This window comes from Saimiri boliviensis, chromosome 6 (genome assembly GCF_048565385.1).
Source record: "Saimiri boliviensis isolate mSaiBol1 chromosome 6, mSaiBol1.pri, whole genome shotgun sequence".
In the NCBI taxonomy this organism is placed as follows: Eukaryota; Metazoa; Chordata; class Mammalia; order Primates; family Cebidae; genus Saimiri; species Saimiri boliviensis.
In genome coordinates, this window is record NC_133454.1 from 82,328,376 (window position 1) to 82,355,432 (window position 27,057).

The window sequence follows — 27,057 nt, forward strand, 5'->3', positions numbered from 1 at the left end:
CTCACACGCCTGTCTGCGATGGCATTCAATAAAGTGCATGTGCTTGTGAAAAAAAAAAAAAAAAGGAAAATAACAGCATAAATAAGAGGATAGGTACTGAGCTATGTAAAAGGAAAATTTTTGTATATTGTTGTAATCCACTTGGTATTAATGCAAATTAGACATATAAGTTAAAATGTTAACTATAACATCCAGGGTAACCACTGAAAAAAAAAGTAAAAGAAGTCAATTAAAATGGCCTACTAAATAATATCCATTTTACACAAAAGAAGGCAGTAATGGAGGAATGAAGAAACAAAGAAGATACAATACATATAGAAAACAAGTAACAAAATGGCAGATATAAATCTTATCAGTTATTATATTAAATGCAAATGAATTAAACACCCTAATTAAAAGACTAAGGCTAGGGGGATGGGGAGTTGGGGAGAGAAAACACGGGGAGAAATGCCAGATACAGGTTATGGGGAGGAAGGCCGAAAACCACACTGCCATGTGTGTACCTATGCAACAATCTTACATGTTCTCTACATGTACCCCAAAACCTAAAATGCAATAAAATATATCTTTAAAAAAAGGACTAAGATTAGAATTATGATGGGAGGGTGCATGATTCAAATATATGTTGTCTACAAAAGGTACATTTTAGAATGAAAGTCACAGATAGGTTTAAAGGATGGAAATATGTGTACCATGAAAACAGTAAACAAAAGAGCTGGAGAGGTTGCAATATAGACAAAAGAGACTTTAAGGCAAAAATTGTTACTAGACAAAAAGAGGACATTTTATAATGATAAAAGAGTCACTCCATCAAAACAATTATAAACATATATGTACTTAACAACAGAGCCCAAAAATGCATGAAGCAGAACCTGATACATTTGAAGGTATTAATAGGCAATTCATCAGTAATAGAAAGAAAAACTTCCTAACTCATTCTTTGAAGCCAGAATTACCCTGATACCAAAACCAGAAAACTCACAAGAAACTACAGCTATATCCCTTATGAATATATATGCAAATATCCTCAACAAGATACTAGCAAACCAAATCCAGCAGCATATAAAAAGGATCATACACCATGACAAAGTGTTACTCATCCCAGGAATGCAAGGTTGGTTTAACTCATGAAAAATAATCAATCAATGTGCTAAATGATATTAGTAGAATAAAGGACAAGTCCACGTTTTTACCCAATAGATACAGAGAAAGCACTGACAAAATCTAACAACGTTTTATGATAAGAACACTCAACAAGGCAGGAATAGAAGGGAACTTCATTGATCTGATAAAGGGTACTTGTGAAAAACTCACAACTAACATCATACTTAATGGTGAAAGCCAATAACTTTGCCCCTAATCAGAAACAAGAACAGAATGTCTATCTTATTCCTTCTATCTAATCAGCATTGTAGTGGAAAATCTAGTCAAGGCACTAGGCAAGGAAAAGAAATAAAAGTCATTGAATTGAAAAGGAAGAAGTAAAACTACTTCTATTCATAGATAGCATACATATGAATAAATTTAAGAAAAGAAGACTTGTACACTGAAAACTGCAAAACATTGTTAAGGAAAATTTAAAAAGACAGAAATAAATGAAAGAAATCTCACATTCATGGATAAGAAGATATAATATTGTTAAAATGGTAGCACTCCTCAAAATGACCTACCGATTCGACATAAGCTTTATTAAAATCCCAACTGGTATTTTAACAAACACCCTAAAATTCATATGAAAATATAAATAATCTTGAAAAATAACCAAACAAATCTTGAAAACGTAGAACAAAAGAGGACTCACACTTCCTGATTTCAAAACTTACCACAAAGCTACAATAATCAAAATAGAGTGGTACTGGCATAAGAATGGACAAATAGATCAATGAAATAGAATTGAGAGTCCAGATAAACCCATATATATGGCCAATTAATTATTGACAAGGGTGCTAAGACCATTTGACATAGAACGAATAGTCTCTTCAATTTATGATGCTGGGACAACTAGGCATCCAAGTGCAAAAAATTAAGTTGGCTCCTTTCCTGAAACCATATATAAAAATTAACTCAAAATAGATGAAAGACCAAATGGAAAATAATAAAATTATAAAACTCTTGAAGAAAACATGGGTTAAATCTTCATAATCTTAGATTTGGCAAAAGATTATTGGATAATAACACCAAAATCTTAAGTAACAAAAGTAGATAAATTGGACGTCATCAAAATTTAAAATGTTTGTGTATCAGAAGATACTATCAAGAAAGTGAAAGGACCACCCAACGAATGAGAGAAAATATCACAAGTCATACATTTAATCAGCATTTAGTATCTAGACTATACAAAGAGTTCTTACATCTCAATAACAAAAAGACAAATAATCCAATTTAAAAACAGACAGAAGACATTTCTCTAAAAAACACACATTCAACATAATTTGTCAAATTACGGCAAATAAAAACCTCAATAAACTACCACTTCACATCCACTAGGATGGCTATCATGAAAAAAAACAAATACAGCAAGTGCTGGTGAGATTGTAAAGAAATTGGGACCTTCATATATTTGCTGCTGACATTGTAAAAATGAAGTAGTCACTTTGTAAAACATTTTGGCAGTTCCTCAAAAAGTTAGCTATATAATTACCATATGATTCAGCAATTCTACCAAGTATATAGGTCTAACATCTTTCACTTAACATAATGTATATACACACATTAAAAGCATATGTCCGGCCGGGCGCGGTGGCTCAAGCCTGTAATCCCAGCACTTTGGGAGGCCGAGGCGGGTGGATCACGAGGTCAAGAGATCAAGACCAACCTGGTCAACAGTGTGAAACCCCGTCTCTACTAAAAATACAAAAAATTAGCTGGACATGGTGGTGCGTACCTGTAATCCCAGCTACTCAGGAGGCTGAGGCAGGAGAATTGCCTGAACCCAGGAGGCGAAGGTTGCGGTGAGCCGAGATCATGCCATTGCACTCCAGCCTGGGTAACAAGAGCAAAACTCCGTCTCAAAAAAAAAAAAAAAAAAAAAAGCATATGTCCACATGAAAATATGTACACAAATGTTTATAGCAGCTTTACTCATAACCAAAAAGCGACAGCCACCAAAACTTCTGTCAGGTGATAAATGGAGAAACAAAATGTAATATATTCATATAATGGAATGTTACTGATCCATAAAATGGAATAAAATTCTGATTCATGCTACAATGGATGAACCTTGCAACATTATGCTAAGTGAAAGAAGCTAGACACAAAAGGTCTATATTTTATGATTCTATTTATATGAAATGTCCAGACAAGGCAAACCCATAGAATCATAAAGCAGATTAGTGGTTGCCAGGGGCTGAGGGTTGGGGGAATGGGGAATGACTGTTAATGAAAATATGATGGAATTAGACAGTTACACAGTGGTAACGGTTATATTTCTTTGTGAATATACTAAAAACCACTAAATTGCCGGGCGCGGTGGCTCAAGCCTGTAATCCCAGCACTTTGGGAGGCCGAGGTGGGTGGATCATGAGGTCGAGAGATCGAGACCATCCTGGTCAACATGGTGAAACCCCGTCTCTACTAAAAATACAAAAAATTAGCTGGGCATGGTGGCTCATGCCTGTAATCCTAGCTACTCAGGAGGCTGAGGCAGGAGAATTGCCTGAACCCAGGAGGCGGAGGTTGCGGTGAGCCGAGATCGCGCCATTGCACTCCAGCCTGGGTAACAAGAGTGAAACTCCGTCTCAAAAAAAAAAAAAAAAAAAAAAAAAAAACCACTAAATTGTATACTTAAAAAGGTGAGTTTTACGGTTTGTGAATTCTATCTCAATTTGAAAAATGATAAAAACATGGAAGACATTTCCACCCATCAGACAGAACCCCAGCAACAGAACTTAGGGACTAGTCTTTTAGGACATCGTTTCTTCATTTGCCAATTAGACATGTACCATCTGATATGGTTTGGATCTCTGTCTCTACCCAAATCTCGTTAAATTGTAATCTCCAGTGTTGGAGGTGGGGCCCAGTGAAAGGTGACTGCATCATGAGGGTGGTTTCTCATCAATGGTTTAGCATCATCCCCACTTGGTGCCATAAAGTGAGTTCTTACCATATACGATTTTTTTTTTAAAGTATATGGCATCTACCCACTCTCTTTCTTGGTCCTGCTCCTGCCATGCAGGATGCCTGCTCCCACTTTGCCTTCAGACATGAAAGCTCCCTGAGGCCTCCACAGATGCAGATGCTGCCATGCTTCCTGTACATCCCATGGAACCGTGAGCCAATTAAATCTCCTTTTTTTTTTATATATAAATTACCCAGTCTCAGGTATTTCTTTATAGCAGTGCAAGAATGGACACCATCATTCCCACAAGCTTGTGATGAAGTCAGTACACAGGAAGTTCTGAGCCCCATGTCCTTCCTACTGTTAGTATTCCTAGTTAAATCTGAACCTACTCATTTATAGCATTGCCTTGTCTAATCCAGCTTTACCCAGGCCATCAGATGTTTTTCTGGTTCTTCAGTATGGTGGTTTTTTGTTTGCTTGTTTTTATTCTCTCTCTCTCTCTCTTTCTCAAAGTCCTGGGCAGGGAGACAAAGTAACATTCACTGAGGACTTGTTATATGTCAGACTGTGGTCTAAAACACCATATTAATTTAGGCCTCCAGACAATGTCATAGACTGTAGACTAGGTTTGGAGGTTTTTTGCTTTTGTTTTTTTGTCTGTTTGTTTTTGGAGATGGAGTCTCAGTCTGTTGCCCAGGCTAGAATGGTTCAGTGGTGGGATCTTGGCTCACTGCAACCTCTGCCTTCTGGGTGCAAGCGAATCTCCTGCCTCAGCCTCCTGAGTAGCTGGGACTACAGGCATGTGCCACCATGCCCAGCTAATTTTTTTGTATTTTTAGTAGAGACGGTATTTCAACACGTTGGCCAGGCTGGTCTTGAAATCCTGGCATCAAGTGATCTACCTGCCTCAGCCTCCCAAAGTGCTGGGATTGCAGGTGTGAGCCACTGCGCCTGACCTGTTTACTTCTGTTTTAAAGGAAAAGAAACTGAAACCTCACCTTTAAAAATTCCCTCTAAGTCATGGCTTTGAAGGTAGGGACATTGGAATTTGATGGCCCTGAGTTCAAATCTGACTCTCAACAAATCCTGTGAGATCTCCAGTAAGTGCCCTAAGCTTCTGAACATCAGTTCTTCATCTATAAAATGGGACAATAGGAGACTAAATGGAATTATGGAGTGGTTTTGAAGATTCGATTAAACGAGATAGAGAATATACACTTAGCACAGGTTCTTTTTTTTTTAACTGCATTTTAGGTTTGGGGGTACATGTGAAGAACATGCAAGATCGTTGCATAGGTACATACATGGCAGCATGATTTGCTGCCTTCCTCCCCATCACCTATATCTGGCATTTCTCCACATGCTATCTCTCCCCAACTCCCCACCCACTGCTGTCCCTCCCCTATTTCCCCCAGCAGACCCATGTGATGCTCCCCTCCCTGTGTCCATGTGTTCTCATTGTTCAACACCCATGAGTGAGAACATGCGGTGTTTGATTTTCTGCTCTTGTGTCAGTTTGCTGAGAATGATGGTTTCCAGGTTCATCCATGTCCCTACAAAGGACATGAACTCATCATTTTTGATGGCTGCATAATATTCCATGCTGTATATGTGCCACATTTTCCCTGTCTAGTCTATCATCGATGGGCATTTGGGTTGGTTCCAGGTCTTTGCTATTGTAAACTGCCCTTAGCCCAGATTCTAAAATATATACGATGCTCAATAAATGTTAGCTACTGTTTGTCATGGAGGCTCAGTCTCTGAGCAGCCATTGAAGGAGAAGGAACTGCACGTGTGTGTGTGAGCATGCTAGTGTGTGGACAAGGAGACGGGTTCCAACTCTTGGACTCCATTTGCTATTCTCTTCTTTCTCCCCTATACCTATCTGGTGGTAGTGGCATTTATATTTGTGCTCCTTTTCATTCCTTTCTAAATAACTTTAAAATTGTGGGTTGGGGGTAGTGGGAAAGGCAGGGAAGGGAAAGGAAGGAGAGTAGTAGCTGAAGAGCAAGAGGAGGACATAGATAAGAAGAAGATTAACTGGAGTTAAGGAAAAGAGCCCCGGATGAGGTGACAGAGTTAGTCCTTGATAATTGCCTGTGTGTCCGTGGGGAAATTGAATGCCTGAATGATGCTTTTAAAGAGCTAGAATTTCTGAGTATGGCTAATGTGGAACTAAATTCACTGGCCTGGCTTCCCAGCTTAAATAAATGTCAAAAATTGGAGCTTAGTGACAATAGAATTTCTGGAGGCTTGGAAGTTCTCACAGAGAAATGTCCAAATCTTACCTACCTCACTCTGAGTGGAAACATAATAAAAGATCTCAGGACAGTAGAAGTTCTACAAAATCTTAAAAATTTGAAAAGTCTTGACTGTTTAACTGTGATATCACAAACCTGGAAGATTATAGAGAAAGCATTTTTGAACTGTTGCAGTAAATCACGTACTTAGATGGATTTGATCAGGATAATGCAGCATCAGACTCTGAAGAGGAGGATGATGAGGATGGAGATGAAGACAACGAAGAGGAAGAGGAAAATGAAGCTGGTGCACTTGAAGGATATGAGGAAGAAGAGGAAGAAGATGAGGATGAGGATGAAGCTGAAGCAGGTTCAAAGTTGGGAGAGGGAGAAGCGGAAGTGGGCCTCTCATACTTAATGAAAGAAGAAATTCAGGATGAAGACGATGTTGATGACTATGTTGAAGAAGGGGAAGAAGAGGAAAAAGGTCTTCAAGGGGAGAAAAGGAAAGCAGATGTTGAAGATGATGAAAAGGAAGAAGACGACTAGATCATTCTAAGACCAGATTCTCTAATGTTTCTGGGTGTGCAATACAGTGATCCCATCTTTGTTTCTGCATGTATGATAGCTATCCCTATAGAAGACAATGTGTAATTTTTATAGGAAATGTGTGGTTTTACTATTTTTGCCTTATTCTGCCAAATAAGAACTAGTCTGTTAATGATCATACTGTATGTAGAGAAAAATTCTCATTAGGGAATTCCCTAGCAATTTATTTAGACTCAATTTTTTAAAATGCAGGCTTACTGTATTAGTCATTTTAAGCCCATAATTAAAACATGATCACTTTACACAGGTGTAGTATGGTGAATTTTATTCCTCATTTATAAATTAACTGAAATTATAGTTCGCTTTAAGATGAAATGACAATAGTCTCTTGAGTAGTAAGTTGCTTTTTTTTTTTTTAGAGGTGCTCCAGGTATCTTTAGTTTAAAGGCAGTTACCTTTTTTCTTTTTACTGACCGAGAGTGGTTGGTTTTTTGTCACAAGTAACTTGAAAAGTAGAAGCAGAATAGTAAAGGTTCTATTCAGCAACTTAGCTCACAGATTTTGTGGAGGTTCTATTTCGTATTATAGTTTATGGATTTAGTGATGACTCATAAGATTTTATTTCTGAAGGAAAAATTGCTTATATTAAGTGCAGAGACATGCAGGTGAGCCCTTTTGTCAGGCTGCAAATCATGACACACCAATGGTTATTTTATCTTGTTTTTAGGTGTGCGTTCTTAGCAATTCCTTTATGATCACCTTCCCTTCTTATTTCACTCTCCTTCCACTCTCTCAGAAGAAAGTTGGGAAACTTGTGAATACTCAGGAAAACCTTTAGTCTTATAACTCAACTACCTTTCAGTCCTGTCTGGTTTTTAAATAAGTCAAAGAAATTGAGTATTTTCTGACATAAGAATATACTATCAGTACAGTTGTATACAGTAAGTCTGCTTAACATAAATGTTTCTTGGTTGACAACATCTAAGATTCTATCAGTGGGATGAAGAAAGAAAAGCAGGGGGTGCTTTTGGAAGCAGTATTAGTGTTTCTCAAAAGTCAGAACAATTGCCTGTTGATAATTAATAACACATTAAAGTCAAATTTTAAAGTTGGCCTCTCAAATGATTTGGATACCACTCTGCAAAGTATTTCTAATTTTTCTGAGTGGAATCTTTGATTCCCACAGTTTTAAAGCCTTACCAGATATAATAGTGTTTAATTGAAATGGACTAGGCAGTTGGAAAAATATTTGAAACTAAATCGATACTAAGATTTGTTTTCAAGTGGATGTCCATTAAAAATAGAAAATATTTGGGATAAACGAGTGTATGTTTCCTTACATGGCTACTAAATAAAATATAATGAGTAGACAAGCATATCTCCCCTTTTGCTATGGAGGTTCCTTGTTCAAGGCAATGGCTTTTAAAAATCTTGGCTATCTAAACCTTTTCCCTTTGTTTTGAATATTTGTAAGTTTTTAAAAAGTTAGTGTCAGCAAATTAATTGAAGTTACGCTCCTATACTGGGACACATTTAAATACTGCGTGTAGTGCTGCTGCTACTGCTTCTACAACGTAAAATGCGCTTGGTGTTTTAAAGTAAAAATTACAAAGTGACTTGTGGAAAAACTAAAAAAGTTGCACAACTGACTGAACTAAAACACTTGGGACAAGTTTAGCAAGGGGACTGGAATCTCCAAAAAACTAACATTTTCTTCTGATTTCAAAAATTGAAATGCCCTGCTCTAGTTCTTAATGATTCTCATTACATACTATGCCAGATAACAAAATACTTATTTTTAAAATGAAATCTATATATTGACTTTATCAATCATCTTCCTGTGCAATCAGAATTACAGTACTTTGGTTTGAAAACAACACTTAGAGCCTCCAGATAACTTTTAGGACTTATTTAGCTTTGTGGGTGATATTTTCATGTAAATAAGTAAGGGTGGGTTTTATATTTTGTAGAAGTTTTCAGTCCTATTTTAAGGCTCTTTGTATGGTAATATGTATATAGTGTGTTAAGTTCCTCAAGAATCTTCTTAAAAACTTTGAAGTTTTTGAAGTTAATACTTTTGTGCAACTGTGTTTTGAATAAAGCCATGATAGTGTATGAATGAATGAATGAATGTTAGCTAGTGTTAGTCTTAAGATAAACTAACCAGTGGCTAAACTGAAATTAGAGGCTAGATCCATGGCCTACCAAAGCCTTCTCTTCCACTTCTCCATGTTGCCTCTTTCTTGTCTATACCTGTCTGAACTACTCACCCTATCAATTGAAATATAAGTCAGCAAGGAGAGGGACTGAGGCAAATTATCAATAGACATACCTTTCCAGTTTTCCCAAACACGAATCCCAGACTTTTCTTCATGGATACTACCCATGCTCACACACACACACACACACACACACGCACACGCACACGCACACACAGTGCTCTTGCCATTTCTAAGTAACTACTACTTATACGTTCACAGAAAAAACAGATGCAGCTTGATCCGGAGTTTCACTGAAATATCCCCCCAATCTCACTTCATTGGCTTTTCACAAAAACTCCAAGACACATCCAAAAAGACTGCAAAAACCTCTTTATCCTCTCTGCGTCTTCTTGTAAACTATTTGGCTTTTGCCTTTCCCAGCTACATCTGGTCTCAATGGAATGTGCTTATCAGTCTTGGGAATGAGGCCAAACCTGGTACCCTGATGGCTAAGAAGGCTTGTACAAGTTTGTGACATGCCATCAGCAAGTGGGCTAACAAGACATTTCAATTTATCTTCTGCTAACTTCGATCAGACTCCATAAGCATCCACCCTTCCAGACTGATTCTCCTCTGCTCTCCTCTCTCAATCCTGCTTTTTGATCTCTAGTAGTATGAACTGAGCATTAACTCTCACCATGATCATTATGCACTTTTCATATAATACAGGAATCACTAATTCAGTCGGGCTCCCTGGTACATCTTGACAATAGGATTTCCCATTCTCTGGGGAGACATCATCGCAGTGATGGGCTTTGGTTTTGGACAGGCCTGGCTTTGGATCTAGCTTCATTTACAAAGAACTTAAATCAGGTCCTTCATATATCTGAACCTCTTTTCTCATTTGTAAAAGTATCTATTAAAATTCGCCTAACCAGGTTGTTAGTGGGAAATAAATGATATAATAGGCACCTTAGTAACTGTTAGCATTGTGATCATCGTTGTTGCTCTTAGAATGCAATGAACAACCAGATAGGAACCCAGTTCAAATCATGCCCTCTTTGAAATTGTCACTTGATTGTTAAAAAATTAACTATGGGATGTATAAACTTCAAGAGTATACACATTCTTTATACCCAAACATTCAACTTCTAAGACTTGAGTAGAAAGAAGAAATAACCAAAGATGTAGGGCGAAGATTTAGCTACAAGACTGACTATTACATTGTTTACAACACTGAAAAATTGGAAACAAACTAGACATGAAAAATGAGTTCTTATACAGATGGTGGAACTCCCAATTTAGTGGATGACTTGCAGTACTTTTAAATGCAGTAAACAAATGTTAATGACATGGGAAGGTGTTTACAATGTGCATAGTTAAATACACAGTTAAAGTGTTAAAACGTACTTACAAAATGGCATCTAAAACATGGTCCTGATTTTATTTGAAGGAGAGTGTTGCAGAGGGCAACATTTAAGTACACAGAGAAAAAAAAACAAAGGATAATCATTAAAATATTAAAAGGTTAGCCTTGTTGCAATTTTTCTGTTCTGTATTTTCTAAATTTTTTTTTTTTTTTTTTTTTTTTTTTGAGACCGAGTTTTGCTCTTGTTACCCAGGCTGGAGTGCAATGGCGCAATCTCGGCTCACCGCAACCTCCGCCTCCTGGGCTCAGGCAATTCTCCTGCCTCAGCCTCCTGAGTAGCTGGGATTACAGGCACGCGCCACCACGCCCAGCTAGTTTTTTGTATTTTTAGTAGAGACGGGGTTTCACTATGTTGACCAGGATGGTCTCGATCTCTCGACCTCGTGATCCACCCGCCTCGGCCTCCCAAAGTGCTGGGATTACAGGCTTGAGCCACCGCGCCCGGCTTTTCTAAATTTTTGATAACAAAAATTACTGAGCAAAAAGTAATCTTTCTGATAAATTTTATTAATGAAAAACATGCATACAGAAAAGTCAAGAATTCTAGAACAGCTTCATGGATTGTGATAAAGTGAACACACATGAGTGATTAGTAGTATTTTCATGATACCCAGATGATGAAACGGAACACTTACCAGGACTCCACAAGACACACTTTTGCCCAGTTTCAGTCACTACTCACGGCCAAAAGATAACCACCATCCCAGTTTCTAACAGCCTGGACGAGTTTTGTAGATTTTTACGCATTTCACAAATCAATCACCCCATATGCTCTGTGCCTATCTTTCTTCATTCACCACTGTCTGTAAGAGTCATTGACGGCATTGCATGTAATCGTAGTTTATTCACCTCACTACTATGTTCTAGTGTATGAACAGTTATTTATCCATTCTCCTATAAATGTACATTTGTGTTGTTGACATTATGAATAGTACTGCCAGCTATATTCTTGTCCTTTTTGTTGAACATATGTACATGTGGAATTGCTGACTACAGGAAATGTATATTTACAGGTTAGTAGATACCATCAGACAGTTTTCCAAAATGGTTATTCCCATACACACTTCCAGTGTCAGTGTGGGAATTCTGGTTGCTCAATTCCAATTACTTGTCAACATTTGGTATTGTCTTGTGTTTTCACTTTAGCCATTTCTAGTGGCATTACCTTGAGGTCTTAATTTACATTTCCCAAGTAACTAGCAGAATTCAACACTTTTAACAATGCTTATTGGCCATGTGGATTTTTTTGAAGTTCCCATTCAAGTCCTTTGCCCATTTTTCTATTAGGTTATCTGCCTTGGTATAATTCCTATGTCCTGTATACAAGTTACATTAGATGTGTGTAACGCGAATGTTTTTCCCATTGTGTAAACTCGATTTTTCAGTCTCTTAACAGTATCTATTGATGAAGAGGGTCTTAATGATAATGCCCTGTAGTTCAAAAGGACTCTTGCTCTGTCCCCTGGCAAGAGTGAGCCCCTGAAGATATCCCATACCACACCATCTAGATGCAGGAAAAGCAAACTTATGCTCAGAAGAGGTCTCTATCCTTGTGAGGACAAACTGCTGCCCTTTCGAGATGAAATAGGACCAGTAGCACCACTGCCCTTCATAGAGCCCTTAGGTCTCAATAATTGCTTCAAAATCCACACACAGCAGCACACAGTTTTTCATAACTGGAGAAGCCAAAAATCCAAGTGTGAGGTTAGAACTGACAGCATCTCTTTTGCACATCTGAGATGCAAGGAAGGTCTATGGTTCTGCCTGCTTTGCAGCATCTGCCTCTTTTCCAGCATCCAGAACACTGTTTCCCAAATGCCTGCAGCCTGGAACCTGCTCTGTGCTTGAATTCCCCCTTGGCCTCCACCTTCCTGGCTGCTCCCAACTTCCCACTCTACTTTTCATCCTTACCTGAAACTGCCTTTTCAGTACTGCCCAGTGTCTCTGTCCACCTCCAGGAGTTCATGGCAGACTAGGTGAGATTTGCAGACAAGAGCAAGGTACTAAAACTAAATCTGAACTAAGATTAAAATTCAGTACTAAATAAAGTACTGAATTAAAATTCACAGATGCAACTGACCCGTACTACGAAAAGTTGTCCCTTCTCAAAACACTTTTCTTCTATATGTCTGAAAATCATCATAATATACTAATTTTGTTAAAACAATTTAGAATAATCATCCAGAAATGTTATAATAAATATGCAGATTAATGTCTACTTCATGAATGATACACCACTAGATATGGCAGTGTACAACCTAGGCAACAGTCCATGGTAGCTGTCTCGGCAGTATATGGCAGCCATCTCAGCTCAGTACCAAAGAATTGTCTTTCCTTTGCCCTTTGTTTTTACGCTATTGAATTTAACAGACTACATTATAGGAGTGCTTTGTGTGTGTGTGTGTGTGTGTGTGTGTGTGGAACCAAGGGGCCAGGGTCCTCTGGCGGGAATTTCACAGATGTGTGGACTCACAGTCTAGCGAAGTCCTGGGGAGAATGAAGAAGCACAGACTTTCTGCATGGGAGATAGTCATGTGGTGGCCTTGGAGAGTAAAAGAGCTTAGAGTCAGGAATTGTTCCCCGCAATCTAGAACACTGTTTTCCAAATGCTTGCAGCCTAAACCCGCTCTGTGCTTGGATTTCTCCCTTGGCCTCTGTCTTTCTGGCTGTTCCCAATTTCCCACTCTACATCTTCTCCATCCTAGGTGCATCAGCAGCAGGAAACGTGGCTGCTTCCACAAATTGACGTCTTTGCATGTGAACGGTGCTAACCAGCCCTGGGAAAGAAAAGCAGCTCTCTCCCCTGCTCTCCAAGGCCAGCAGATAGGCACCGTGGGATCGAGCCCACCCAGGCCAGAGCGAATCCACGGATGGATGCTGCTAACTCTTCAGGGCACTGCTCAGATCCCCGAGCACAATTTTGAAAACTCTGATCCACAACCCTGGATTGCAGGGTTTATATCTTTTTTTTTTTTTGTATTTATAAGTAATCCAAAATCATTATGGAAAAATACTAAAAAGAACAAAGAAATTAAGTTTCCCTTCATATCATTAACCAGGACTAAGTTGTCTGCTTTTTCTTCTGATTACAGAAATCAGATAGTCATTGTAGAAAATCTAGAAGAGAACATTCAAGAAAACACTTTATCATTCATTGTCACTTTTGGTATGGGCTTTTCAGTCTTTTCCTAAGTCCACTTTTGTTTTGTTTTGAGACAGGGTCTGGCTCTATTGCCCAGGTTGGAGTGCAGTGGTGTGATCTTGGCTGACTGTAGCCTCCATCTCTGGGGCTCAAGCAATCCTCCTATATCAGCCTCCCATGTAGCTGTGACTATAGGCACGTGCCACCGTGCCAGGCTAATTTTCTTATTTTTTGGTGGAGATGGGGTTTGCCATGTCGCCCAGGTTGGTCTCACTCTCCTGAGCTCAAGCAATCCTCCCACCTTGGCCTCTCAAAGTGCTGGGATTACAGGTGTGAGCCACCATGCCTGGCCTATGTGCAATGTTTTAAAAAACAAATTACATCATATCACGAATATGGTTTAAAAATTTTTAAATTGTTTTTATAATATGAGAATTTCCAATTATTTAAAAATATATTTCCATTTTTACTTTTAAAATCATTCAGTTTATACATAGATAATATGTCCACATGGTACAAAATTTGAAAAATATGAAAGAACATAAAGTGCCTAATTTTTCCCTTCATTCCTGCTCCCCTAATGGGCCATCAGTATTAAGTGCATTTTATATGTCCTTCCTAAGATAGCTTATTAATTTACACACACATACCCACAGTCCATTTAATCTATTTAGGATATAGTTCCACAGAAGTACATGAGTGGAATGAATGATCTCAATGTTTTTAACAGCTGTATAGTATGTTACATTTAAGAGCTGTCCCATACTATTTACCCAATGCCCTATTGGTAGACATTTAGGGCATTTCCAGCTTTTGCATTAAAGCAGTATTATACTAACTTCGTGTGTGTGTGTGTGTGTGTGTGTGTGTGTGTGTGTGTGTCGTCAGACACAAATGCAAATCCTGCAGTATAAATTCCTGAAAGTTGAATTCCTGGGTCAAAGGGTTCGCGTGTTTTAAATTTCAGTAGATATTGCCAACTATCTTCCCACTTCCAGAGTATGTGGGACTCCAAAATGGCCCGGATAATCTCCACCTGGCTCATGTCCTCAGGTGCTCTCCTCCCACATTGAATCAGAGCTTGTCTATGTGGCACATAGAGATAACAGTGTGTGTCTTCTGGGGCTATACCATAAAAGATCTTTCAGCTGCAATCTGTTCCCTTACATTGCTCAGGAGAAAGCCACCATGTCATGACAACACATGTCATGAGAAAACTCTGAGAAGGGGTCCCTATGGGGAGAAACTGAGACCTTCCACCAACAACTAGAACCGACTTGCCAGTCTTGTGAGTTATTTTAGAAAGGAACTGTGCACGTCCAGTCAAGCTTTCAGCTCAGGGCAATCTCATGAAATACCCCAAGCCAGAAAGACCTCACTGAGATGCTCCAAAGTAACTTCCACATAACAAATGTTCATTGTTGCTGTAAGTCACTAAGTTTGAGACTTTGTTATACTGCAATAGGTAACTAATACAGTGTGTGAGAGTTCCTGTTCTCTCTCTTCCTCAATAACGCAAGTTGTCAGCCATTTTAGCCTTTCACTAGTGATAATGGCATCTCATGTTGCTTTAATTTGCATCACTCCTGTTTTGAGTAGGGTTGAGCACCTTTTCATATGTTTAAGAAAATTAGTATTTCCTGTGAATTGTGTAGATATTTTCTGTGTCATTTTTTCAGAGGTGTAATATTTCACCAAATAAGGTTAATGTGACTAATTGAACTATTCTCTTATTAGACACTGAAGTAAACTTCTACATTTTGATATGAGCAATACTGGGATAAACATCGCAATTCTCCATATATGATCATTTCCCGAAAGGGGATGGCTATAAAGAGAATTAGTGGGCAAAAGTGCATTATAAAACAGAATATGTATAATCAGAGCTGTCTTGAAATCTGTCTAATTTCTTTCCTTCTTTTCTTTTCTCTCTCTCTCTCTCTCTCTCTCTCTCTCTCTCTTTCTTTCTCAGACGGAGTCGCACCCTGTGGCCCAGGCTAGAGTGCAGTGGCACCACCTCAGCTCACTGCAACCTCCACCTCCTGGGTTCAAGTGATTCTCCTGCCTCAGCCTTCGAGCAGCTGGGATTACAGGCACCCACCACCATGCCTGGCTATTCTTTTTTTTTTTTTTTTTTTTTTGAGTAGAGATGGGGTTTCATCATATTGGCCAAGCTGGTCTCAAACTCCTGACTTCAGGTGATCTGCCCACCTTGGCCTCCTAAAATACTGGGATTACAGGTGTGAGCCACTGTGCCTGGCCACAAATGTCTTTTACAAAAAATTTTCATTAATATATATTCTTACTTGCAGTGTTCATCTCACTCCCATCCTTCACCAAAGTCAATATTATCATTAAAAAAAAAATGCTGAATGTGGTGGACACCTGTAATGCCAGCACTTTGGGAGGCCAAGGTAGGAGGAATGCTTGAGGCCAGGAATTCAAGACCAAACTAAAAAAAATTAGCCAGTCATGGTGGTGTGTACTGGTAGTCCCAGCTACTAGGGAGGCTGAGGAGGGAGAATCACTTGAGCCCAGGAGACTGATGCTTCAGTGAGCCATGATAGTGCCACTGTACTCCAGCCTGGCCAACAGAGCAAGACCCTGTTGCAAAAAAAAAAAAAAAAAAAATTGCTGAAAGACAAAAATGGCCTTATACTAGCAACATTGCTTTGGAGAAGCATTCTCATCAAGAACCCTACCTGAAGCTGGGATTGCATCAAGGCATGACTTCCAGTAGAGACTCCTTAGGGCCTCCAGCATCATCACAGATTCCCACTGACACCTGTCTGTCACCTGAAATAAACCTAGCTTGGACAATAACTTAAGGCAGTTGCTTAGCTTGTGAGAACCACAGAAGCTGGGATCCAGTGCTCAAAGCTCTGGCCACATGGATGCCAAATTTCTGGGACATCTCTGATTACACATGTTCCGGTCATAATACCAAAAGCACACGCATGCTCGTCAGATCTGGTGTCCCCAGACTGGGTGTGGAGACTGTGGATGTATATCTCATTATACATGTGTTTCCTTGGCTCACATTCCCCAGGCAGACTGTGGAGTACAATCAGGATGGGCCTATGAATGGAAGAGTGGCAAGAGCCCAGGGCCTTGACTGGGAGGGGTAAAAGACTCATGAAGCAAGATCCCAGGACCCCAGGGCTATGAACTTCCCCTTCTAGGAGGTTTGGAATTCTCCAGGCCTCAAAAGCCTCTCTGATAAAACCTCAAACCAAGAGAGTTCATGTGATATTATTTAAGCTTCAGGCCTCCTTCCTGCCCAGTCCCAGTCTCGTGCTGCTGAGCAGTCAGGATCCTGCCCTCTTCACGGACATTTCCTCCCAGTCCCGCCCTGGACGTTCTCACAGGCTCCCCACAGCCCTGGCCTTGCCCTCCCGCTGCTTCCAGCCCCGTGACAGCCTCCAACCTCCCTGCCTGCCTTTCCTACTCAGAGCTGTGGATCACAGGCCTTCCCTAGGACCTCGGGAAATCAACAGAAGAAGGAAAAGAGCCTGCTTCCTGCACCTCTAGTTAATTCAAACACTTGGGGCCAAGGCACACCACAGCCCCTTAGCAAAGGCTCTTTCTCAAAACAATGGCTATGATGCAGGCCCCTGCAAATCCACACACGTGGTGACCACATTGTCCAAACCAACCCAATCAAAATGTCTGACAAAATAGGGGTATCTCTGATTGTACTGCTTTAGGAAATTCTTGAAAAGGTAAGGAATTATTTAACAGGCTGCTTTTATGTGGGGAAGATCACTTGCAAATAACATATAAGGAAAATAACCAAAATATTCATCTTTGTCTTTCCTGAAACTTCCTTTCACCTAATAAGCAAAGTCATCATATTGCCTTAAGAAGTAAAGGCCTTGAGGGGATGAGTTCATAGATCGTTAGCTATTAACCCACACAAGGGATGATGCCAAGAGGTGGTTCCACTGAAACTACTCCCCCTACACCCCCATTAAATGCCATTATTTACCCCCTGCAGTCTCTCCAAGTAAACATACAATTTAAGTCACAATTAAACTAACTTCCAAATTCCCAGCCCTGATTTCCAGTAAGATTGTTTCCTCTATAGAAATCCATTCCTACCACAGGCCCCCACCCACCCCAAAGCCGAAGAGCAGGACTGTACTGTTTAATGATTCCATATCCCACAGGGCCAACAGGGCACACAGTAGGCATGCTGTATCCTTTGGACTGAACGAACCTTTGTGCAATGGTCTTGCTTCTGCCTAGTCCTGCCTCATGAACCTTTTGAATCGTTCAAAAAACTGTCTTTCAAATATTTGAAGAAACCATCAAGTTTTACCTGAATATCCTCCAGTGTAAAATTTCCAACCCCTTCAACTGCACTTTGTGTGGCATTCATTTATTCATTCATTTAGTAATTGCATGCTCTGGACTAATCACTGTGACAATGTGATTCAAATAACTGAGGCTCAGTGTGAACTGTGGGTGACAGAAAACAAGAATCACAATAGTGGTGTTGGTTTTTACATTTCATTAAATGGATAATTTAAAATGGAAATAGAACAGAAAGATCAAGTACGTAAGCAAAACTCAGAGAGCCCCCCAGAATTACTCCTCTCTGATGTCTGAGTGTTATGTAGTTTTGAAATTCAGAGCCAGTTGCATCCCACATTATATGATCCAATCTGCTTGGAACACAGGTCTTGTTTCCCATAGGCAGAAACAACCGTACACATAGAGGTGACTCCTCCCTATACCCTGAAAATCCAGCAAAGAGAGAAATACGTACTGAATCTGACATGCTGTACCTTTGTCACTGAATATTATTATGAGGCATTCTGTGGCCACAGTTGCCTCAGATTAAACAAAACAGGAAAGCAACACAATTTAATAAGAAAATGTGTACTTATTTTGCTAATCCTTGAGGATAAGAAGATAGTGTTCATTCATTCATTCATTCAAAAACCACATATTGGATTTATTTAGAAAATAAGGAAAAACTAGTTGGCAATATCTGCAGAGATTCTAAAAGGGACATCTCAAGGTACTCAGAGAGTAATGCAACTAAATTTCATGTGATTTCCCTAAATGCGCCGTTCTCTTTTCCTTTATACAGATCTAATACCAACAATATTTACACACTAAAAGCATGAGTATGGCCATTGGGGGGACTGTGATATTGTTATTGAGGAGTTTTCCAGAGATAACTAGGCAAAAGCTAGAAAACAATGGAAGGAACTTTAGAAGCTGACAGGTACATACCTGAACGAAAAAAATTAACTGTGTATTGGAAAAGAAAAGAGGAATTTATTAGGTGTCTACTTGTGCCAATAAACAAGACAGATATTATTTTCATAATTCTACATGAGACAAAAGAAAGGAGGTGATAAGGAGGAGAGCTGAGTCAAGATAGTCTGTGTTGGCCTCCACAAGTTCCTGTCATTTAGGATGTCTCATTTGATTTCAGAGAGATCTAGGTAAGGAAGGGAAGAGTGACTTTCCCTATTGGTGTCAGAGGTACCAGAAGCAACACCTACCACTGCCTCTGTGAGTTAAGGATGCCTGACCTGGGCAGCCAAACTATATCTACCTCCACATGTAGGTCCAAAGAATCTATACACCTTGACCAAAACATAATTGTTTTAGAATAATTGCATAAATTATCAAGGGAAGAAAAATAAAAATAACTATTAGCAACCATTGTGTTCTTCCCCTCCCTTTATACTGCAGGATAATCCGGCTTTGTTCACCCTGTGTAAAGTCTCTACGGTGGATCCATCAGGCTGTCAGTCAAGTCTTTGTTGAGCTCCTTGGGAATGCACAACAGCAAACTCTTCCTCAGGGAGCTTACAATCCAATAGAGAAGTACAGTTTACTAAATAAGAAACAAGGCAGGGCACAGTGGTTCACGCCTGTAATCCCAACACTTTGAGAGGCTGAGGCAGAAGGATCACTTGAGGCCAGGAATTCAACACCAGCCTAAGCAACATACAGAGACTGCGTACAAATGATTTAAAAATGTGTCAGGCACCATGGTGTGCACCTGCAGTTTCAGCTACTAGGGAGACTGAGGTAGAAGGATCGCTTGAGCTTGAGAGGTAAAGCCTGCAGTGAGCTGTGATCTTGCTCACTCTCTTGCTAAGCTGGGCAACAGAGCAAGACCCTGTCTCCAAAATAATTGAATTATTACAGGTGTGGAAAAGAGAAGATCTCAGTTTCAGTGGATCATTGGATTTACTCAAGAGGCAAAGAGTGAGCTTTGCTGAAGACTGATGCTAAAGCTGAGTTCTGGACCGTAAGTTTCAGCAATCAGTCATGTAAAGAAAAGAGGAAACAGCCTTTCAAACACACAAAAAGGAAGTGAGTAGGTCCTGAGGCAAAACAGAGCTTGCCATGTTTGAGGAACTGTGAGAGAACTTTTGTGCCCAGTGGGAGAAGCTTAAGAATGAAATTGGCTCAAAATGAGGCTGGAGATGTAGGCTTAGATTCTATAGCTTGGCCAGAGTAGAAATTTTAGATTTCATTCTAAAAAGCAATGGGGATTCATTAAATTGCTTTAAGTTAGAGAGGAAGAATACCTTCAGAGCAAAAAAGGTTTCCATTTTTTTTTAAGATTATTTTAGGGGTAAGACTTCCAGAATAGCCACCACCGTCCCATCACCACATATTCCCACCGACGACGCCGCCATCCCCCCGCCGCCGCCGCCATCCCCCCGCCGCCGCTGCCACCTTCCCCACATCATCACCACCACATCCCCCCTACCACCACCATGATTGGATTGTGGAAGCTGTATTCTAGGCAAGCACATTCAAGATGACCAGGGTACTCTTTCTCCACCCAGCCCTCAGTCATAGGATAGAAACCACCTCAGGCATGGCAAGCTGCAAACACTGGCAGTCCAACAGTCCTCTACCCTCACTCCACGTGCTCTTTGTAGAGTTTCCATGCCAGGAAGGTCAAGCCAAGTAGACAAGGGATTGCCATCCACCCACCCAACCCTATTCATAGAGCAAGGGTGTCACATTGAGAAGTGGTCTCCACCCCCAACTCTGATGCAGTAGCACAGGGGCTCTGCCCAGGGCAGAGGCAGGCCATGCCATGAAGAGCTCTGCGGCTCTGCCTGAGGGACCAGCTGTTGGGAACACAGAGTGGAGAACTCCATGCCGAAGAATGGTGTGGATAGTAGGCAACACCGTAAAACCCCATCTCTACAAAACAAATTCAAAAATTAGCCTTTGTGGTGGTGCACGCCTGTGGTCCCTCTACTCAGGAGGCTGAGGTGGGAGGATCGCCTGAGTCTGGGAAGGTCAAGGCTGCAGTGAGCAGTGATCCTGCCACTGCACACCGCACTCCAGCCAGGGCAACAGAGCAAACCGCTATGTAAAAAAAAAAAACAAAAAACAAAACAAAACACTGCTACGGGAAACCAAAAAGATCAGGTGGAGAATAATTATAAGGAGGCTGGTAGCTCCGTCATACAAGCAAACTAGCAGAACGGAAGTTTAATAGAATCAGGGAAAGAAACAGCCAAAAAGAGGTCTCATAAGATCACAGTCAACTCTAGGAGTCAGAAGGGGTGTGTGCATGTGCAAGGCTGCCCCCACACAGAAGCAACTGGCGCAGACGTGGGGGCGGACTTGAAAGCATTCCCCAAGCCTCACATAGACTCAGCAACACAAGGTGAAGCTTTACTGGAAAAAGGAGCTTAAAGAGAACATCTGACAAAACACTAAGTGAACAATAAGCTACTTTACCCCAAGAGGCAACTCCTAAGAAGCCAGGCTTCAAAATGAAGTCACACTCAGCCCTGGCAGCCTGGAAGACTGTGTGCATACACAGGCTGCCTCCTCTCAGGAGCAGAGAGGAAACTTCGAAGTTACTAGTCCCCGGCTGAATCTGGAACAAAAATGTACACTTCCTGCACTGTGATAGCTGACGGCACACCACACATACATCCAACAGTAAAAGGTAAAAATTTAACTGGCGACTTCTGGTTTCCAGTCTGGCATGTAAGAAGCTTGGAAGTCACCCCTTCATTGTAACAATTAAAAAGCGAAGCACACTGAAAAACCAACTCTTCTTAGTTCTATGAGAGAAGTGAGGTTAAGGTGCAAGCCTCTGCCCCCAAAACTGAAAAGACTGACTGGTGAGTACATAGAATCACAACTTACCGCAGTAGAAACCACATGCAGAAACTTCCTTGGAACCGATGCCAGGATACAGAAATCTGAGCTGTAACTGATAAATTGCTGGAGATTAAGGAGTTTTGTGAGTTTTATCAGCTGGAATTCACAGGGTCTCATGGTGAATCTGATGAAAAACTTTTGTGAGTTTTACCTGCTGGAATTCACAGGGTCTCACAGTGAATTTGGAGAAAAACCTCCTTGTGCTTCCAGAAGAGAGGAGAAAAGGGAACCATTTTGAAATACACCGGTGTATTTTATTCTTCTTAACAAGGTCTGCACTCAGAAGAAAGTAGTTAACTGGAGCCTAACCAGCTGGAGTTTTATCAGCACTTAACCAACATGGAGGAAGGGAAATACCCAAATCTATTACAGCTGGTTCTAGCCTTCCACATGAAGGAAGAAAAATGCCCAACTCCAGCCCACTCGCCTTATTCTGCTCCACCTGGGCTGGGAGGGGCTGAGAAGCACAGGTGAAATTCACAGTCCAGAGGCGCAGGCTCACTAAAACACTGAAAACTACCTATGGGCCTGTGGAACACTTCTCCACCCCACAATGCCTTACCACTACATTACCGAAGGCCTGTTTAGGGCAGTTCCTTTTACCCAGAACATCATCTCCAGCCATCATAAGAAATTATAAGGCATACTATAAAACAAAGAACACAGTTCAAAGAAACAAAGCAAGCATCAGAGCCAGACTCAAATATGGCAAGAATATTGGAATTATCAGACCAGGAATTTAAAACAAATATCATTAATATGCTAAGGTTTCTAGTGGGTAAAGTTGGCAGCACACAATAACAGATGGGCACTATAAGTAGAAGGTGGTAATTCAAAGAAAAAAATGCTAGAGATCAAAAACAGAAGAGAAATAAAGACTGCTTTGGTGGGGTTATCAGTAGACTGGACACAGCTGAGGAAAGAGTTGCTGCACTTCAGGAGATCTCAATAGAAACCTCCAAAATTAAAAATCAAATAGGAAAAAAGACTAGAAAAAACCAGAACAGGATATCTAAAAACAGTGAGACATTATAAAAGGTGTAAATATACATAATGAGAATACCAGAAAGAGAAGCAAAAAAGGAACAAAAAAATTATTTCTGAAAGAATATTTATTTTAAATATTTGAAAAAATAATTACTGATAACTTCTGCAAATTAATGTCAGATACCAAACCACAGATACAGGAAATTCAGAGACCATAAAACATCATAAATACCAAAAAAAAAAAAAAAAAAACTACACCTAGGAATATCCTATTCAAACTACAGAAAATCAAAGATAAAAAGACCCTGAAAGAAGTAGAAAAAGGGCCAGGTGCGGTGGCTCAAGCCTGTAATCCCAGCACTTTGGGAGGCCAAGGTGGGTGGATCACGAGGTCAAGAGATCGAGACCATCCTGGTCAACATGGTGAAACCCCGTCTCTACTAAAAATACAAAAAATTAGCTGGGCATGCTGATGTGTGCCTGTAATCCCTGCTACTTGGGAGGCTGAGGCAGGAGAATTGCCTGAACCCAGGAGGCGGAGGTTGCAGTGAGCTGAGATCATGCCATTGCACTCCAGCCTGGGTAACAAGAGCAAAAACTCCATCTCAAAAAAAAAAAAAAAAGAAGAAGAAGTAGAAAAAATGGCCGGGCATGGTGGCTCACTCCTGTAATACCAGCACTTTGGGAGACGGAGGCCAGTGGATCACTTGAGGCCAGGATTTCAAGATCAGCCTGGCCAACATGGCAAAACCTTATATCTACTAAAAATACAATACAAAACAAAACAAAAAATTAGCCAGGCAGATCAAAAAGACTCAAAAGCTAGCAGAAGACAAGAAATAACTAAGATCAGAGCAGAACTGAAGGAGATACATAAAAAATTCATTAAAAAAATCAATAAATCCAGGAGCTCTTTTTTTTTTTAAAGATCAACAAAATAGACCACTAGCCAAATTAATAAAAAAGAAAAGAGAGAAGAATCAAATAGATGCAACAAAAAACAATAAAGGGGATTCACCACAGATTCCACAGAAATACGAACTACCATCAGAGATTACTACAAACAACTCTATACACATAAACTAGTAAACCTGGAAGAAATGGATAAATTCCTGGACACTTGCACTCTCCCAAGCCTAAACCAGGAGGAAGTTGAAACCCTGAATAGACCAATAACAAGGGCTGAAGTTGAGGCAGCAATTAATAGCCTGCCTATCAAAAAAATCCCAGGTCCAGATGGGTTCACAGCTGAATTCTATGAGACATACAAAGAGGAGCTGGTACCACTCCTTCTGAAACTATTCCAAACAATCCAAAAAGAGGAAATCCTTCCCAAATCATTTTATGAGACCAACATCATCCTGATACCAAAACCCAGCAGAGACTCAATAACAAAAGAAAACTTCAGGCCAATATCCATGATGAACATAGATGCAAAAATCTTCAATAAAATACTGGCAAACCCATTGCAATAGCACATCAAAAAGCTTATCTATCATGATCAAGTAGGCTTCATCCTGGGGATGCAAGGCTGGTTCAACATATGCAAGCCTATAAATGTAATTTACCACATAAACAGAACCAAGGACAAAAACCACATGATTATCTGTATAGATGCGGAGAAGGGCTTCAAGAAAATTCAGAGCCCTTTATGCTAAAAACTCTCAAGAAACTAGGTGTTGACCAAACGTATCTCAAAATAATACAAGCTATTCACGACAAACCCACAGCCAATATCATTCTGAGTGGTCAAAAACTGGAAGCATTTCCTTTGAAATCTGGCACTATCCAAGGATGCCCTCTCTCACCACTCCTATTCAATATAGTATTGGAAGTTCTAGCCAGAGCAATCAGGCAAGAAAAAGAAGTAAAGGGTATTCAATTAGGAAAGGAGGAAGTCAAATTGTCTCTGTTTGCAGATGACATGATTGTATATTTCCAAGACCCCATTGACTCAGCCCAGAATCTCTTGAAACTGATAAGCAACTTCAGCAAAGTCTCAGGATACAAAACCAATATGCAGAAATCACAAGCACTCCTATATACTAATAACAGACTAGATGTTATTAGAATTTCTTTACAAGAATTTCTTTAGAGAGAGGGAAAATGATATGTCAGAAATTTGACTGTATATAAAGAAAGAGCAGAAGAGAAGGCATACATGAAGATAAAATTAAAACTTTTATTTTTCTAATTCTTGATTTAACAGATAAGTTTTTTAAAAATAATAATAGCAAGAATATATTTATATGTGTGTGTGTGTGTATATATATGTATACACATTCACTAATATGCTTATGTATAAGTGAATGAATGACAGCAATGATACAAGGCATAGGAGGGAGGAATTGGGATTATTTTCTCATAAGGTACTCATATTACCCATGAAGTGGTATGGTGTTGTTTGACAGCGAACATGGAATAGCTGTGAATATAAAATACAAACACTACAAAAAAAGCAGAGGGCCAAGAAAATAAGATACGCTAAGAAAGGAGAGAAAATGAAATTATAGAAAATACTCTCATAAAACCACAAAAGGAAGACAAGACAAAAATAGGAATATAGAAAAAGGGCAACAATGGAAAACAGTTTTTAAAATGGTAAATTTTGGTTAGTGGCTCACACCTGTAATACCAGCAGTTTGGGAGGTTGAAGAGTGTGGATCACATGAAGTCAGGAGTCCAAGACCAGCCTGGCCAACATGGTGAAACCTCGTCTTTACTAAAAATACAAAAATTAGTCTACTGTGGTAGTGAGCACCTGTAATCCCAGCTACTCAAGAGGCTGGAGGCAGGAGAATCACTTAAACCTGGAAGGTGGATGTTGCAGTGAGCCAAGATTATGCCATTGCATTCCAGCCTGGGCAACAAGAGCAAAACTCCATCTCAAAAAAATAATAATAATAATAATAATAAATTAAATCAGAAATCAATGAAATAAAAAATGGAAATCAATAAAGAAAATTGATAAAAATCAAAAGCTGTTTCTTTGAAAAGATCAACAAAACCAATGAGTCTCTAGCCATGCCAACTAATTTTTTAAAAAGGAGAGAGAAAATACAAATTGCTAATATCAAAAACGGAAGAGGGAACATCACCATAGACATTAAAAGAATAATTTTTAAAATACTATTACCAACTCTATGCTAACAAATTTGATAACTTAGATGAAATAGACCAATTTCTTGAAATACAGTCTGTCAAACTCACGTAAGAGTAAACTGACAATCTGAATAGGCCTATATCTATTAAAGAAGTTGAATCAATAATTAATAGCTTTCCAAAACAGAAAGGACCAGGCTCAGAAGGGTTCACTGGTTAATTCTACCAAACATTTAAGGAAGAAATCCTTCCAACTCTCTCCAATCTCATTCAGAAGATAGAAGCAGAGAGACTGTTCCCTAGCTCATTCTATGAGGCCAACATTACTCAATTCCAAAAACAGGCAGTCATTACTAAAATTTAAAAACTCATAGATCAATGCTTCTCATGACTATAGAAGCAAAAATTCTCATCAAAATATTAGCAAATTCAATCCAAAAATTTATTTTAAAAAATTATATCTTAAGACCTAGTGGGATTTATTTTTATTTTGTTTTTTGAGACAGAGTCTCGCTCTATTGCCAGGTAGGAGTGCAGTGGCACGATCCTGGCTCACTGTAACTTCTGTTTTACAGTTTTAAACAATTCTCCTGTCTCAGTCTCCCGAGTAGCTGGGACTACAGGCATGCGCCCCAACATCCAGCTAATTTTTTTTTGTATTTTTAGTAGAGACAGAGTTTAACCATGTTGGCCAGGATGGTCTCGATCTATTCACCTCGTGATTCACCCCCCTTGGCCTCCCAAAGTGCTGGGATTACAGGCGTAAGCCACTGCGCCTGGCCGACCTAGTGGAATTTTTTTGAAGGTTTTTAAGACTGATTGAGTATTCAACAATCAATTAACATAATCCATCATATCAGTGGGTTAAAGCAGAAAATCATATGATTATATCAAGTGATGCAGAAAAACCATTTGACAAAATTCAACACCCATTTATAATAAATAATCTCAGTTAACTAGGAATAGAGGGTGCTATAGTTTGGACGTTTGTACCCTTCAAGTCTTATGTTAAAATTTGATCCTCAGTGTGGTAGTGTTGACAGATAGAGCCTAATAGGAGGTAGATGGATATGGGGTTGGCCCATAATGAAGAGATTAATGCCCTCCCTTGGTGGGGGAAGGAGTGGAGGCAGTGAGTGAATTCTTGCACTATTAGTTGCCATGAGAGCTGATTATTT

General features: G+C 39.7%; 1 pseudogene; it reads left to right on the forward strand.

Annotated features, from left to right (window-relative positions):
• The first annotated feature begins 6,205 nt into the window (after positions 1-6,205).
• On the forward strand, positions 6,206-6,849 carry LOC101029175 (acidic leucine-rich nuclear phosphoprotein 32 family member E pseudogene; annotated as a pseudogene).
• Positions 6,850-27,057: the final 20,208 nt, after the last annotated feature.